General features: G+C 41.7%; 1 protein-coding gene across 2 annotated transcripts in view; it reads right to left on the reverse strand.

Annotated features, from left to right (window-relative positions):
- The window catches only part of blo (bloated), a 115,774-nt gene that overhangs the window by 81,124 nt on the left and 17,670 nt on the right, over positions 1-16,980 (reverse strand). The window contains exon 1 of one of the 2 annotated variants that reach the window (XM_065227019.1): positions 13,360-13,443. The exons of the other annotated variant lie outside the window; for it this stretch is intronic. The gene's annotated coding sequence lies outside the window, so the exon portion shown is untranslated. Of the gene's footprint in view, positions 1-13,359; positions 13,444-16,980 lie in introns of those variants that run through there. 2 annotated transcript variants of the gene reach the window in all.

The raw sequence follows: 16,980 nt of genomic DNA on the forward strand, positions 1-16,980 counted from the left end.
AGAATTGTTTGCTGTGTGTGATTGCCCATAACAAACAATTATGCAAAGTTTCATGCAAATCGGATAAGGTCAAGTTTTTCTGATTCGTTATTTGGCGTGGAACGAACCTCGAATTTGAGTCGGTTTAATCGGCCGTGCGTTCGATCGCTCATCAGCATATTTATTAGAAGAGAGCCGGGCGGGGCTGGTTCACTGGCTGCCGCTCGGTTGGTCCAAAGATTGTCGATATCGGCAGCGCTTGTTGTGGAGTTGCGGTAGCTGGTAGCATGAATAGTAATATCGGGTGCGAAAGAAGCCGAAATCGCCCTCCGGGGGCAAGATCGTTGCAACACAGCCTCACCAGCATTGCATATTTTGTTATTAGCACTTCTTCTCCGGCACGATGAGATTTTCCTACATGCGTTAGAAGCAACAAAAAAGCATCAACGATCTTGCAAGCCAAAGCGCGCCTTGCTAGAGGTGAGCATAAAGTGGGAAAATTGCTAATAAAGTGACATAATTTCAGTCAATGAGTTGAGCTGAGGCCGCCTCCGCCGAGAAGACGATGATGATGCGATGATCCGCGGGTAGAGCAACTGTCGTAAAAATTATGTAAAAAGCATTGAACGAATCTTGTTCGAATAATTAACATGTAATTGATTTGCTGATTGAATCTTATGGCGGTTCGAATGGGTTTTAGTTTCGTGATTTCTACCGACAGACTTCAATGCACGATCGCAAGCGACGAACCTGGCATTGGGAAGTGCTTTCGGGATCAAGGCGCATTGTATTTCGAGAATTTTTCATTTGGCTCCGTAAACGCGATATGAAACTACTCAGCAGGTTTCTTTGTCTCCGGCACACACACACAGAATCTCATAAATAATACTATTAGCGATTCCGTGGGTTTACAATTAAGTAGCGCAAACGTTTGGCACGCTTTTGGCTCTCGACCACGCAATCGGAAATCGTGGGCGTGTTTTTTCTTTAACAGGGGAAGAGAACTAATGAAGAGTTCAATTGTTTGCCGTTGTTAGCATCACAACTCGAGCTCCAATTTCCCGCCAACCGCCTAGAACTCGAGCCATGACTAGCTGGACCTTGGACCAACGCGGTCGGTTTATGGTGAAATCACCCCCCTTAAGGGGTGCTGATTTATTTAATAAATTAATTCACCGTCGACAGCAGCAGGTCGCACGTATCACCGATCAGCGATTGCACGAATTGGTGCAATTTGTGCCGCTACAGTTTGGTCGTGAATTCCGGCTCTCGATCGCCGAGAAATTGATCCGATTCAACTGTCGTCTCAGTACGGTCACCGCCATAATTAATCACAATCGGGCCGATAGATTCTTCAAGATAGATGCCAAGCGAGCGCCACACACGAATGGAGAACCTGCTCGGTACTAATATGGCACCCGACCAATTACCGGTAACCTAAATTTCGATCAGCGACCGAAAGAAAGACCCAACCGTGCCCCTTTTTGCTGGTCCATCCGCGATGCCCCCTTCGGAGGTTGAACAATTATGAATGGCAGCTTAACAAAACAATCATGCAGGACCCCTCGGGCAAGGTTCCTCGCTGGACTCCGAGAGCGGTTCACATGATTTACGTCGGTCGTCGTCGGCATTTCTTGCAGCTTTCCTTTTACGGACAACACATCGAGCTCTATCGTCAGCAAGACTGCATGCTCGCACAATGGCAGATCAACTTGAAACGATTATGCAATGCAACAGGGCACACGAAGCGAGATGGATTCCCTTTTGTGGAAAGTGCTATGCTTCGTGTATGCAAGAATAAGGTACATACCTACAAACGTGGGGCAGGTTCACCTTGAACGCGCGAAATTGTTTTCACTTTTGCTTGGTTAAGCGTTGTGTTTACACGGCAGTTCGTTGGCAGTCGTTGAGATTCCGATCAAGCGATCAACAGATCTTATTTAGGATCAGAGATATCTACACTTAGCTAGAAGGTCACCCGATTTGAATGTTGGAAAATTAACCTCCAACAATCACAATTCTCATCATTACCCGAGTGACCCAAATGTCTGATCATTTAAAAATCAACCTCCCAAGGTATATCGGACAATTAAATCGCTCCCACCATCAGCCCATCATCGTTCATTCACGTTCGTTGCCCTAAATTATGTTTGTACACATTCAGCCCTATTTCACGCTCGACTGACCAGAGAACAAAGAACACCACCGAGAAGCACCACACCCCGAAAACTCCCGAGATTACGCGCTACAAAGTATCCCACTATCGAGGGGGAACTGCCAGCATCGCTCGGTCAAGGTCATCATCGGAGCGCGCAGTAAATCCAATTACCGGCTTATTGTCATCTTAAATCTCTCAACTGCCGCCGTCGCAAACATCAATCAACCACCCAAAGAGAGGTGCGATCGTGTGCGATCATTAGAAGATCGCTCCTTCCCCTCCACTACGCAATCCCCCATCACTACGCCAATTTCCAATTGAGCGGGAGATTGACAGCGGGAAGCGTTTTTGGCCCACACACTCAAGTTCTCGATTAAATGGCTTCGATAGAATCTGTGCGCGTCATTCGTTTCCGTTCTGTGTCTTTCACTCTCGGGCGAGTAGCACTTAAATGCTCATTAGGAATTTCTAGCTTAGCGACACTCACACATGGATGAAGGGTTTTATTGCGTTGCTTGCCGTTGAAGAGTCCAGATCCGGTCGGCTCGCGGTAAGCCGATTCGCTAAACCCTGTCTGGCTGTCTTCAGTGCGGAGCTCAATGTCATTCTAATGACCATCAGATGCCAGGTTCTTGGAAATGGGAATCAGAATTTTGGATGATGATGAAAAACGACAGTAGGTTGAACTGCTGGAAAGGTAGAGTGTAGGTGAAGTCATAGCTATACAATTAAAATTTATCATGAAAGTCATCATCGAAAAACTTTTTAAGCATCACGGGACGCATGTTTTGTTGGAAAAACGTCGTCTGTATCTCTTTATATAAAGAAGTTATACCCAATTATATTTAATAAAAGGATCAAAGTCAAATCGATTTTATAGAAATTATAAAAATAAAATATTTGTATACATTGAATTGTATTGCCTCAACAAGAGACATTATCATTTTAAAAAGTCGTATTTACAATGGAAAAATGTCAATAACTCTTGATCGGCAAAAGATAACGACGAGTTCAGCGCGACTTCAGAAGTTCTATACAGTTATCTCCAGACAACTTTGCCGAGAAATTTGAAATTTAAAAAAATGTAGCAGAAACACTGTTTTTTTAGAAACACCCTAAGTCAATTAAGGAAAATTGCTCTCAAACGGTTAGTTCAAGAGAACCAAACAGAGTTGTATATTAAAACACCACTGGTGTTGAGTACTTGGCACTGATAAAGTTTGCAAGTAGTAGAAGAAATACTCGTCAAAAGATAAGCAATTATAACGGAATTTAAAGGAAATAAACCTTCATAAAGGAATTCCGTTAAGAGGTTCGACAAATTTAAAAGATTTATTGCAAAGTTGCTTGAAATTAGCTGAGCATCAACTTTGATTAAACATGTAGTGGAATTTTACGTAGGACTACGTCTGTGATTTCTATAGGGAGTACACTTTGTGAATACCAAAAATGGAACATGTAACAAAATTTTGAAAGATTTTGAACGTTAATAACTCAGCTGCCCCTGGACCAATTTTAGCAATTTTATAACCAATGGATCAGAAATATTTCTACGCGTCTGTTATCGTTTTTCAAAATGTCACTATTGAAAATTACACGACTGTGCAATTGTTGTTATGATTATTAAAATTATCACCGATTGCCTGCAAAAAGCGACTTCCCTAACATAGATTTCAAAGTTGAATTCCATCCGGTGTTTATTTAATCACCACGTGGTGAGTGGTGGTGTTCTCCAGTACACAACGAAAGGCTGCCTGCAAGCAGCGAGCTGCAGCCCACATGAGCATCCATAGAAGGCGGAAAAAGTCGCAGCGCTATTGATCGGAATCAGTAGCTCTTTGTGAGTCGCTGTGGGCCATCTATGCCGAGCGCATCATACTAAAGAGTCCTATTCCTACACAAAACACAAGCTCCTGCTGCAGTTATCAAATAACATTTATTATATAAGACCACGTAGTCATACTTCACCATTACGTACAACCCTATAGGGCTGACCCTTGTATTTTTTGTTTATTTTAATTATAAAATAGACCACCCTAGTACTTATTGACACCAAAATGGGGGCCTACTTTAAGAAACAACTAAGTAGAAGAAATTCGTTCTCTAAAGGTTCAATTTGAGACTCTAAATGCATATTTCTTTCTAAATTCCCATTCTGGACCACTGTGCAACAGGACTAGATCAGTTCAATGGTCGATCTGACGCGACCTTTTCCAATTTGCATGATAGTTTTGATAATTTGTTTGTTATGGGTGATCATTCACATTTAAGCTAAAATTCGGCCAGTTTGAATCTCGAAAATAAATTCAAAATGGCGATATTTTTTTTAACAAACCCTGACTAATGAGTCCTATTAGCGTAATCAGTAAGACCTTTGGAGTTGATTCCCAAGTGCTCGACAGTGAACATTAGAAATTCCAGGCGGAACAGTGGACTAGGGATTATTGTGATATGAAAATTTTCGCATTTTTTATATGGGCCATACTTTACTAGATTAATAATGATTCATCTATGTTATCAGCAACGATACAGGTCTAAGGAGATTCATTATCACAAAAGATCAATGTATTGGTCACAGAGATTAAGACCTGAACAAAGGGGTGATCTAGATTCTCCAAATCGTCCTGGAGTTCAGGGCATATGGTACTAAGTATACCGTATTTTCGCAATGTTCTCAGCAATAAAGGGTTTTCCAATAGGTATTTCCTAACTTTCACAGTTATTTGCGGCCATATTGTTGAAGCTAAAAGTGTTAAATTAGCTGTCATTTATTGAGTGTGGAAAGTTACAGCGTCCAACAGCACGTGCAAATGATAAAATTGTTTTATCAAAGTAAGAGTTCTTTGCGAGCAGCGTTCCGCCTATTTCACGGTCGAAATAATCGTCCTACCGAGAGGACTATTCGCAATGTGGTGAACAAATTCGAGGAAACTGGTACCCGTACGTGAACGGAACGCAAGGTTTGGCCGAGAATATGCAGGAGAACTCGCGGCAGTCGATTCCCTGCCGCACACAAGAACTGGGCCTCTCGCAGGCTTCAACTTGGCGAATCCTGCGTGGAGACTTGGGTCTGCACCCATACAAGATCCAATTGACCCAGGAGCTCAAACGTAACGATCATAGACAGTGCCGTGTGTTCGCTGATTGGGTTTTGGAGCAGTTGAAAACAGACCCCGAGCAAACAGTCGCCATGGCAACGCTCAAACAAGGTTTGTACTACTTGAAGCAGCCGAACGTAGTAATCCTGCTGGCAGGCAGGAACCACAAGAAAGGCTGCAAACATGAGTGGCACAGGAAATTCGGTCACAGAAATCTCAAAGCGATAACCCCAATGGAGAAGGATGACTTGGTCAGCGGATTGAAGATCAACGAATGCGGAGTTAACGAGAATTGCGAGTTTTTATACAAGCTCCCGTATCCTCTTTCCCAAGGAATCGAAATCGAGCTCGAAGGCACCGTTGGACATAGTGCACACGGATGTGTGTGGTCCAGTGGATGTACCATCGGTAGGTGGTTTTCGATACTTCATGACCATTATCGACGACTATTCGAGGTACTGTACGCTGTATTTGCTGAGAGAGAAATCGTCGAATATGTCGAAACGGTCAAGACCCAGTTTGGCCGCAAACCACGAGTCGTGAAGTCCGATCAAGGAGGAGAATATAGCAGCGAGAAACTGCGTTCGTTCTACCGTCAAGAAGGCAACGGAGTGGCAGAGCGACGAAACCGTTATCTCATCGAAATGGGTAGGTGCCTGCTGTTCGATTCTGGATTGCATCAGTGTTATTGGGCGGAAGCATTGAATACGACGGTGTATTTGCAAAACATATCACCATCAAGATCCGTTACAGTCACGCCGTACGAACTCTGGAACGACCGAAAACCAGACGTTGGTCATCTGCAAGTTTTTGGTACCAGTACCTGGGTACACATCCCGAAGCAAAAGAGGAAGAAGCTCAACCCTACAGCTCAGAAACTGATCTTCGTCAGATGTTCCCAGGACCACAAGGCGTATAGCTTCCTGGATAAAGCAACCCGGAAAATCTACATCAGCCGGGGCGCAACGTTTGTCGAGGCCGGACCAGAAAAGCCGATCGAAAATCTTCAGCAGGAGAACACGGTAGAATATCATTCGACACTGAAGCCCACCGTAGCAGATATGCCCGACGATGAGGACGACGGTCGAGAAGAAGAAGAGACGATGACGGTGGTGATGACTACGATACTGCTGTTGGGAGCGAGCCAGACGACGTCGACGACGGCGACAACGACGCTGATCAATCGAGTCAATCCATAGAAAGCGACGGCGATATCAATGTGAACATCAAACCACCAACTGAACTGAGACGATCCACGAGAGTCACCAAGGTAATCCTGCCGACACGTTACTCAGAGGTCAACGGCGTCATCAGTACTACCGGAATTTCGCAATGAAGGAGGAGCTACAGTCGTTACTGGACAACCAAACTTGGGAGTTAGTACCACTGCCCCCTGGAAGGAAGACCGTTGTGTGAAAGTGGAAAAAGCTCGTTAAAAATGTCAACACAGTGCGATACAAGGCCAGGTTGGTCGCACAAGGAGATTGTCGGTTGAAACGCAGCATCTGCGGGCTGAAGCAATCGGCACGGGTTTGGAACCGGTAAATCGACATCACGTTTAAGAAGATGGTGCACGCTATGTCTGAAGGCCCTTTTTTTGCAACTTTCATGTACCTCAGTTTTTTTCTTCACAGGATGTTAAAATTGATCCTTACAATCATATCTGTGGTAGTTTTAAAATATTTCACCTAGGGTTTTTTGAGAAAAAGTGTTTTGAAGTTTACAAAGCCGAGTCTATGGCCATATTGGCGATACAAAACTATTACAAATTGAACTTAGGAGTTAAATAAGGTTTAAAAGTTGATTGAATTAATCCAAATGGCTTTAAAGAGCTCTCTTTGACTTTCAAGTAAGATTCGTATTGATCCATTTACGCAGAATCAATAAATATTTGTTGCTAGAGCAACATCTTGTTTAATTTCTCTTCCCTCATAAGAGTAAAATATAAAGGACCAGCAGGACAGTCTAGTACAGCCACGTAATCATAGTAGGCATTGATCTTCGTCCTGTTCCGAGTGTTTTTTTATAGATGTATCGTGTAGAAAATCCGGAAAATAAAAAAAAATCACGGAGAAAATAGAGCGTTCGCTTGTTGTGCTTCGAAAAAGCGACTCTGTCAAGAAAAAAATTCACTCCACTTTAGTAGCGACGATCGTTGAAAGATTTTTATCGGAGTTCAATAAAGGAGATAGTACGTATCCGACATTTTCTGTCCCGTACTCAGCAGGTGGCAAAGGTGGCATTTGCAATCCTGTGCGGCAAAAAATTTGCTTGTATTTTTTTTTTAAATAAATAGACATGTTTGACTCAACGGCGAGATTGAAAATAAGTTCTGGCAACCATGACGAATTTGTTTGAAAATTGTTTAGGCGATAACGCCGATAATACAGGAATTAAACTCACATGAGGTTAGTTACTCTTGCCCAGTGAGTTTAGGTAGCCCTCACCTTGAATTACTACAGAACTGCTGGAGCCAAGGGGTAGGTCACTCCGCACACCAATCTTGGGTCATCTTTTTTGTCAGTGTGCCGCAAGTGTGTTGATTGTGCAGGTCATAGAGCAAGCTGTGATTGTTTGTAAAATACCCATCCCGGCAACCCGGTATTTCTGACACCTTGTATGTTTTTGTTTGAAAGCAAGGATAAATTGGATTCAGGATGACGCGGGAAGTGGCGAGTGTGCGAAATTTTGGTGTTTTGTGTTCATAGGCTAATAAAAGTCCTGTGTTTTAGAGTCCTGTAATGCCATCAAAGGCAGAGCAGAAACCTAGCCTTTCGTGGTGTGAAAAGCAGCGGTATATCAGCGGCCGGAAAGAGTTAGAACCGGTGGGGAATATTGTTGAAAATCGACTATAAAGGATGATGAATAGACTTCTTTAGTTTGTTTTGTGTGAGTTGTAGCATTATTTGAATGAAGGGGTCTGATTAACTGTCTATTTCTCTTGAGCTCACTCTAGAAGCTATATTTCGTATTAAGATCTATAATTGAACTTCTGGTCTGAGTTCATGAGTTGGTATATTCAATTTGATGATGTTCCTGAACATAGAGTCAAACAGTACGTAATGTTGTGAACCACTTCAATGACAGTTGTCCAGCAGTGCTCCCATTTTATTCACAACCGATCGATGTGCCCAAGCTGTGCCGAATCTTATTTCGGCACAATGTGCTGAGTGACTCACCCCTTGGCTGGAGCTTCATTGCAGTTCGCATATTTTTTCTAAGGGAACTGTCATTAAGGTTCAGCGACTTTCAAGGAAATTCTGCGAACTACATGAAACTGTAGTGAATTTGTGTAACTTTCAGAAAAGTTTATTGAACTTCAGGGAAGTTGTACAAACTTCAGGAAAATTCTTTAAACTTTAAAGATATGCTTCGATATTGAGAGAAGTTCTATAAACTTTTGGAAAATTCTGCCAACTTCAGCGACGTTTTGTGAGCTTCAGGGGAGTGCAATATCCTCCTGGTAAGTTCTACGCACTTCAAGAGAGTTATGTGAATTATAGCAATATTAGATGAATTTCAATGATGCTCTGCAAAAAGCCAAGAAATGTATGTAAACTTAAGGATGGTCTGTGAACCAAAGAGAAAAATTAATAACATTAGGGAAACTTGTGAACTTAAAGAAATATCTGAGAATTCCAGAAAATTCTAAACTCAGAGACGTTCTGTGAACTTTAAAGAAGTTCTAAGAACATCAGGAAAGTTTGAAGAATTTCAGCGAAGTTCAACGAAGTCAAGGAAAATTTTATGAACATGGAGTTGAATTTGAATGTAACTTCTATAAGCTGTCTCATTGGGTCTCTGGTGAAACAACTTACACTCCATGTCTTAGAAAACAGGTATGATAGAGAAAATGTGTTGTGATATCTCTTTCTCTTTTACGCTTTCCTTATGAAATGTGATCGACGATAACGCTTCAAATTGGGTGGTTGCTGCAAATGCGACTCAGCATGCGCAATTTGGATTCGCTGGTCGCGATTGTAGGTGCTTGATAAACGTGTAGTTTAGAAAGGATGCAATTTTGATCATCAGCTAAAAGTTTTGGACAATATGTATGCTATTGTCCGACTGACATTTTTGGATTCAGCGCACAATTTTAAATGGGAAATGACCATCAGCGACAAAGTTCAAATATGCTGTAAACTAGTGTAATAATAGTAGATTTAGAGATAAAACCATTGTAATTAACTTATTTTATTTATTTAAACATGACAAAGTTATGATATCTTACGGTACCGAAGAGGGAATCTTACTGTTCCAGTAAAATGTAGTATTTTGATATTTGTATTTAATATTTGTAGTATTTTTTTATCTTTTTTGGAATCATTTTCAGCTGAATTTGCTTCGATCCTTAACAGTTTTGTATCGTCAATAGTCCACATACGCCTTCATAAACGCCTAAGTATACTTCAAAAGACTTTTTCTCAAAAAACCCTAGATGAAATATTTCAAAACCTTCACAGATTTGATTGTTAGGATCAATATAAACTTCACGTGATGAAAAAACTGAGGTACATGAAAGTTGCAAAAAAAAAGTGCCTTCAGACATAGCGTGTGGTATTCAATTCTGCCGAATCGGATCCTTGCTTGTACGTGAAGGAGCAACATGGTAAAAGCAGTTACATCTTGATCTACGTTGATGACATGGTTGTGAGCTTCCACTCAAAATACGAATTACAGACAATCATAAAAGCGCGGGCGAAGCAGTTCAAATTCTCAAGCCTGGGAGAACTACGACTGTTACTTGGGATACGCATCGAGAAGCAAGACGGACACTACGTGTTGAACCAGGCCGGTTACATCGACAAGATTCCACTCGACCCAGATTACGTAAAGCAAAAGGAGGAGGAAGAACTGCCTACCAATGAATCGTACCGTAGCTTGGTAGGTAGTTAGCTGTACGTTGGCGTCAACACGCGGCCAGACATCTGCCTTGCAACTTCATTGCTGGGAAGGAAGGTTTCCAAACCAACAAACCGCGACTGGACGGAGGTAAAACGGGTGCTGAGATATCTCAAGGCAACCAAGGACTTTTCCCTACATCTGGGATCCGGAAATGAAAGCTTGGAATGTTTTGTCGACGCAGACTGGGCTGGAGATGAAGGAGACCGAAAATCCAACTCTGGTTTCCTGATCAAATTCGGTGCAGGGCTGGTAAGTTGGGGCACCCACAAACAGTCTTGCGTTGCACTTTCTTCAACAGAAGCCGAGTTTGTGGCCTTGGCTCAGGGATGCCAGGAGCTGTTATGGATGCGGAAGCTGATGAACGATATCAATGAGGAACCAGCATATCCAATCGTTGTGTGGAAGGACAAGCAATCCTGCATCAAGATGGTCGTGTTCGATCGCATGGAAACACTTTGAAACGAAGCATGCATCAACGTCTACAAGGGATTATCGATTTGCGGTATCTACCAACCGCTCAGATGGAAGCCGATCTGATGACTAAGCCATTGGACCGGGTGAAGCTGGAAAGACATCGAAAGGCGATTGGCGTCCAAGGAAATCTGGAAGGCAATCGTTGACTATGTTGAGGAGGAGTGTTGAGTGCGAATTCAAACTGCATTCAACGAAGCAACCTAGAATAAGTATCCATTCAATCATAGCAAGCATTATACTGCCGGTAATCGCAAGTAAGTCCCATCTGCATTTTTATCAATTTTGAGTTAGCATAATTATTCAGTTTATCTTTCTATGTTTTTTAAGATGTACTATTGAAAAAATGTGGTTTGTTCTAGAAAAATGAAAAACAATACCAAGTGAAATTGTCCCACAGCGAAAAGTAACCGCAAGTCAGTCCCATTAGAAAAAAAAATATATTAGAAATGTTAGATAACACATCGCATCATGAGATTTGTGTCAAGACAGATTTTGTCCACTTTCCCTAGGGTATCTAGAACATGTCCGGATGTGGCCAATGTAGTTCTTACGAAACTCAGTTTGACCGCCAATGGATTTGGCTTTGCATTCTCATGTGATTAGATGTATCGCTTGATGGATTTTGATTTAAAATGGATATTTATCACTTCCTCGGGGATACCCGGAACATGTTCGGGTGTGGCCAACTTGGTGCTGGTCACTCATCATGACTCTTATTGATCTTATTTTTGAATGCTCATGTGAATTGATGTATCGCATGGTGGGTTTGGCACGTTTATGAAAATCGCTGGTCTGATGAAAACCCATACTTACCGGAATATATTCCAGCTATTGCTCTGGAACCAGCGGAACAAATCCAGAAATATTTAATAACGTTCTATGGGACCATGGTTTCGTTCTACTGTTCAATACTGTGCTAAAGTAATGCAGCATCGTCATGGAATTGTGACTGACTTGCGGTTATTTTTCTCATTGACGTTAAGTGTAATCGCAAGTCAGTCCCACTCAGATTTTGGCTATAAAATAAAAATTTCACGATATTTTTCCAATATTTTTGGGTAAACATAGATGCATTCTATCATATTGTATGTTAATTTTAAAATTTATTCCTCCAAAATAAGTGTCAAATCAGAAAACTTGAAAAATCTTTGAACGCCGTTTTCTCATTTCCAGTTTTTTACAGATGGGACTGACTTGCGATTATGGGCAGTATAATCAGCAGAAATAAATTATCTTCAGTCGTTGTTCATTACTCCATCAAACTAGTTGGGTTTTCTCTTATTTACGCTTTACAACAATCTGGCCCTAGTGAACTTCACGTTAAGGACCACTGAACTTTCCTTCGATTCGTCCTTTCAAACCTCTTCTTCAAAGCATACATAAACAGTATTTATAGCTACTTTTTAATTTTCAGCTTATTCTTCTTATTTCAATGATCTTTACTCAATTTGTCTCCATGATTCATTTTTCCCCTCTGCCCATACAAAACAAAGTGAAATTTAATACCTTAATTGAATTCTTTTGTACCGTTCACGTTTCCAGACCCATCATCTTCGTCCACCGAGGTGTCCCACCAAGCAACTACATATTCCTGTGGTTGAAAATATATGTTACGTTTAGGTGTTAACTCAGCACAATCTTCCCACCATCGCCATATCCCGTCCAAGAGATGCAAAATATTCACCATCGTTCGGCTATTTATTTTCGCGCATGACACATCGATGAAACGGTTTAATAAGTTTCTCTTCACTTTCGGCTGGGATCTGTCGCGGCAAACGCCGCCGATACCGAATAGAAATTGAGCGGTCCCCCCTAGCTGTGTCAGCACGAGCCACATTCAATTCAGTTTTGAAAACGCCTTGTTATCTGACTAAGCGCTTCTTGCAATGCAATGGTTGCCTACGGTGAGCTCAATGACCGACTCTGCCGACCAAGCGACGAACCGCGTGTGCCATGCGAGCTCATGAATCCGCGGTGTCCGGTCACAACAACAATTGCAAATTAAGGTTCGTTTTGTTCGCTCATCTAGGTGACCCCGGCGGTATTCGTGATGGCGGGTGACATGCAATAACATTCACTGCTCCACATACGTGTGAAGGACTCGATTTGCATAAAAAAAACTTGTGAAACTGTCCCATCGAGATGGAACTTTTTCGAATAATCGGAGCATTATTGTAGCGAAAAAAGTGGCATTGGAAGTGACACTTTTCACCCAGCAGCAGAGAGGAGGAAAAGAACACTACTCGCGTTCGGCCTTCAGATAAATTCTTCCCTCTATTCGACGACGACGACGACCGGTCCGCCCCAAAGTGGCTCACTCGCAAGTGGTGGCTTTGCTTTCCATGATGTCATCGTCATAAATAGAGACTTAATCATATGCAATAAACGCGATCGACTGGGCGGCACTGTCCCAGTGGTGAGTGTCTCAGCTCAGCTGGCTCCGGGCCGAGAGCAAGCGCCTTGAATTTGGTCCACCGTTCGCGTTTGTTTTGTTTTGCGAGGGTGACAGTCTGCAGATATTACTTGTTTATTTAAATTTATACAAAGTGCTGTTCGACTTTTTATTGGTGTGCGGGGACCCAAGGGGAAGATTCGCGCCACAGGTCATGCGGGTGCAGGTCTTCAGGAGATGGGACACGGTTGTGAGAGTTCTTGGGAGATGACGATCGGTGGTGTGCTGGTGGCCAATCGTAGCAGCCCATGGGAAATCGATGACTGTTTATGTGTCTTTTATTGTACATTTACCTGGAATAGCACGCCACGGCTTATTTACGCTCATTGATGCGAATTGAATGTCGCACGTTGTTTGAGTGGGACGGGAGCTGTGGCAATCGATGTGTAGGAATATCTATGTAGTGACGTATGCACTTACCTGAAAACAAGAAAGAAAAGGAAATGTTATCTTCAACGTTTCAAAATGCACCCAACCAGAGAGTGTTAGGTTGTCTTACAGTTTTGTGTAAACGATGTTGCAGAATCGGTAAAGCTCCCAGGAATCGGGAAATATTATTACTAAGTGGTAAGCTCCGGGATGGGACTTGACAATCCAGCTTCTCACTCTTCTTAATGTTTTTGATGAATGCCCGTCGAAAATTAGTGCATGGTGCTTGACGAAGTTGACCAGTGATGCCAGGATTGCAAAATGATTTTTCTATTTTAATTTTAATTTGATTCGGAATTTCTACCGCAGTTTAGCACCTTGTACATCATTTTTACTTAACACAATAAAAACAACCATAAACAAACAAGGATATCCATCTCTTAAAGCGCACCGAAGACCCTATTTTCCAACTTTCCTTTCGCAAATATAAACAATTAACAACGCCATTGACGTCAACATTGATTCCGGCATTACTGCCAGCCAGATTAATGTGATCCCTATGTCCTTTTTATTCCACGATTGCTACTGTCAAATCGACCAATCAGCAACTGGCTCGGATTTGACAGCAAATTGGCTCAAAATCGCTACCCTATTGTCAAGTCCCGTCCCAGGTTAAGCCCACTATGCAGCAAGGCAGTTATGAGCCTACCTCATTAGTAATATAGTCGCTATATTCATAGTCTGGCGGATAGAATCTCGGGAAACTAATTGAGCTGTCAAATAGCGGAACCAAACGATAAAATCACGACCAACAACAGAAAAGAGCACACCAGCTATTGTGAACAAAACTTCGGAGACCCTTTTCTCGTGACTCAAGGCTCGCCTACGCAAACTTACACCATCTTTGGGTTGAGGAAAGTTTCCCCTAACCGATGGTGCCGGTAATTTGCGTTCGATTTGCGAGGAAAGAATAATCAACGTTTTGTTTATGAAAGTAAAGTGCCTCTTCAGTTGTTGGTCTATTATATATTGAATTGGTTCCGCTATTTGATAGATCGAAATTCTATATGACATGACAGATACGAGGACTGACAGGTATGAGATGATGTCACCAGGAAAGGGAAGAAAAAACTACAAGGGACAGCCCTATGGGGTTGTACCAACCGGTGGAAACTAACGATTTTAAATTGGCCTATTGGTCCCAAGCAAATCGATTAACGTACCCCATTCTAGTCGAAATTCTAGTACTACACTATGTTTGTTTTCATTCGCTATGAAAGTTTGACAGATAAAATGAGGGGTTCGTGGATTTTCCTATGTTTCGAGGGGTGCATCGATTAGCTAAGGACCGAAGAGAGTACCAGAGCTGAGCCAAAAAGTTGAGCACGTTTCTTCGGGACCTTCTAAGAGTTACCTCTATGGTTGTACGCTATGGTGACGTAGGACTACGTGTCACACCGTTTGGTGAGACCGGATGGAATTCAACTATGAAATCTATGTTAGGGAATCACTTTTCGCAGGCAACCGGTGATAATTTTAATTTTCATAGCAACAGTTGAACATTCGTGCAATTTTCAATATTGACATTTTGAAAAATGATAAAGTCTTAATTTTAACAGAATCGTAAAAAAAATTCCTATCGATTGGCGCATTAAGAATTAAAATACATCATCTCTGGATCAAAATAAGATCGACTTTGGTATTTGAAATTGCACCCCCAATGTTGTCTTCAAGAATGTTAGATTTAAACATATCTAGATAGACCTGTAATCATGGCGTAACAGCTTTAGTAAACAATGACTTCTCTGGATATTTTTTTAGAAATTCAAGGCACGCTAACGCAAACCAACGTTACCGTCGGGTAGGGGAAGTCTTACCCTACTTGATGGTGATCATCGAAAGAAGTCATTGTTTACAAAAGCTGTTGCGCCTTAATTCCAGTTCTATCTTGATATGAGAATTGACATCCGATTGAGGACCTTGACAAATTACCAAAAACATACTCTTTTACAAATTTATGGTGGTCCTGAAAAGGACCGTTTTGTCGTGATGGTTGAGTAATGCTGAGCTATTTGGGTGTTAAACACATACGAGGGTGGTGCGCTGTATGTTGTTTAGAATGAGGGTGACGTGCTTGGCATAGATGTGGGCTGCAGCGCACTGCTTGCAGGCAGCTTTTCGTTGTGTGCTGGAGAACAATGTTCAGCGCCACGCCCTGAAAACACTTGCGCTGCTGATGCCGACGACCGGACACCACCACACACGGTGATTGGACTGAATCCGATCAGGCAGCCTTGATAGGTAGCTTCTTGCGGGGAGCCTTCCGTTGTTGACTGGCAAACACCACCACTCACCACGCGGTGATTGAATATACACCGTTTGGTGAGACCAGATGGAATTCAACTTTGAAATCTGTGTTAGAGAAATCGCTTTTCGCAAGCAATCGGTAATAGTTTTAACATTCGTAAAATTTTCAATAGTGACCAAGCATGGAAAATCATTTACATTCATTTCGTGCATTCATTTACATTCATTTGCCTCTAGCTTTTTTATTCAACAGAATTCCGCAAAATGATGATTGGAGATTAGCTACAACTTTTGTTTACAACTCAAATCCGTATCTCTTATGTATGACGAACCAGAGCGAACAGAAGCCACTACTGTTTTTCAGCGAATGTATTTTACATTCACTGAAAAATAGTAACAAGTTCTGCCCGCTCTAGGTCGTCATACGTAAGAGGCACAGATTTGAGTTATCGACAAAAGTTGTAGTTAATATCAAAACCTACAAAAGCTCTTTACATTATTTTGTGGAATGCTGTTGATGAAAAAAGTTAGAGGCAAATGAATGTAAATGAATGTTAGAAATGAATACAAATGATTTTCCATGCCTGATAGTGACATTTTGAAAAACGATTTAATTTAACAAATGCGTAGAAATATTTCTGATCCATTGGTTATAAAATTATTGAAATTGGTCCAGGGGCAACTGAGCTATTAACGGTCAAAATCTTTCATAATTTTGTTACATGTTCCATTTTCGGTTTTCACAAAGTGTACCCCCATATATAAATCACAGACGTAGTCCTAAGTCAAAATACGATTCTAGGTTGAAACGTGAACAGAAGTGATCCATAGTACAATTAAATTTGCTTAAAATAGTTGTGCGCTTGTACTAAAATTACTTGCTAACTGAATTTGAACACCTAAAAGTAAGTTTCTTATTACCTAAATGAATTAAAATACCTATTCTACCAATTTGGAACCTAAAACTACGAGCCCCATCAGGTCAGGAGCACGTTGTACACGGGAGAAAAGAATACGAAAATTATGTAAGTAACTTCAAATTATCCTAATATCCTATCCTAAAATGTGTACTAACCTTATAGTTGAGCTGATAAACAACGAGCTGCTTTAATAATTACATTTCTCTCGCACAATCCGAATCATCCCCAACATTCTCAAAGAATGTTATAACCTCAATTCGAGATGCCGGGAAGTTGTACGAAGTGCGATCAGCCAGACACCCCGGAGATGGTGGCTTG

Source organism: Ochlerotatus camptorhynchus, unplaced genomic scaffold, assembly GCF_037179485.1.
Source record: "Ochlerotatus camptorhynchus isolate MF236.1 unplaced genomic scaffold, CSIRO-AGI_Acam_v1.1 ptg000022l, whole genome shotgun sequence".
NCBI classification, from domain to species: Eukaryota; Metazoa; Arthropoda; class Insecta; order Diptera; family Culicidae; genus Ochlerotatus; species Ochlerotatus camptorhynchus.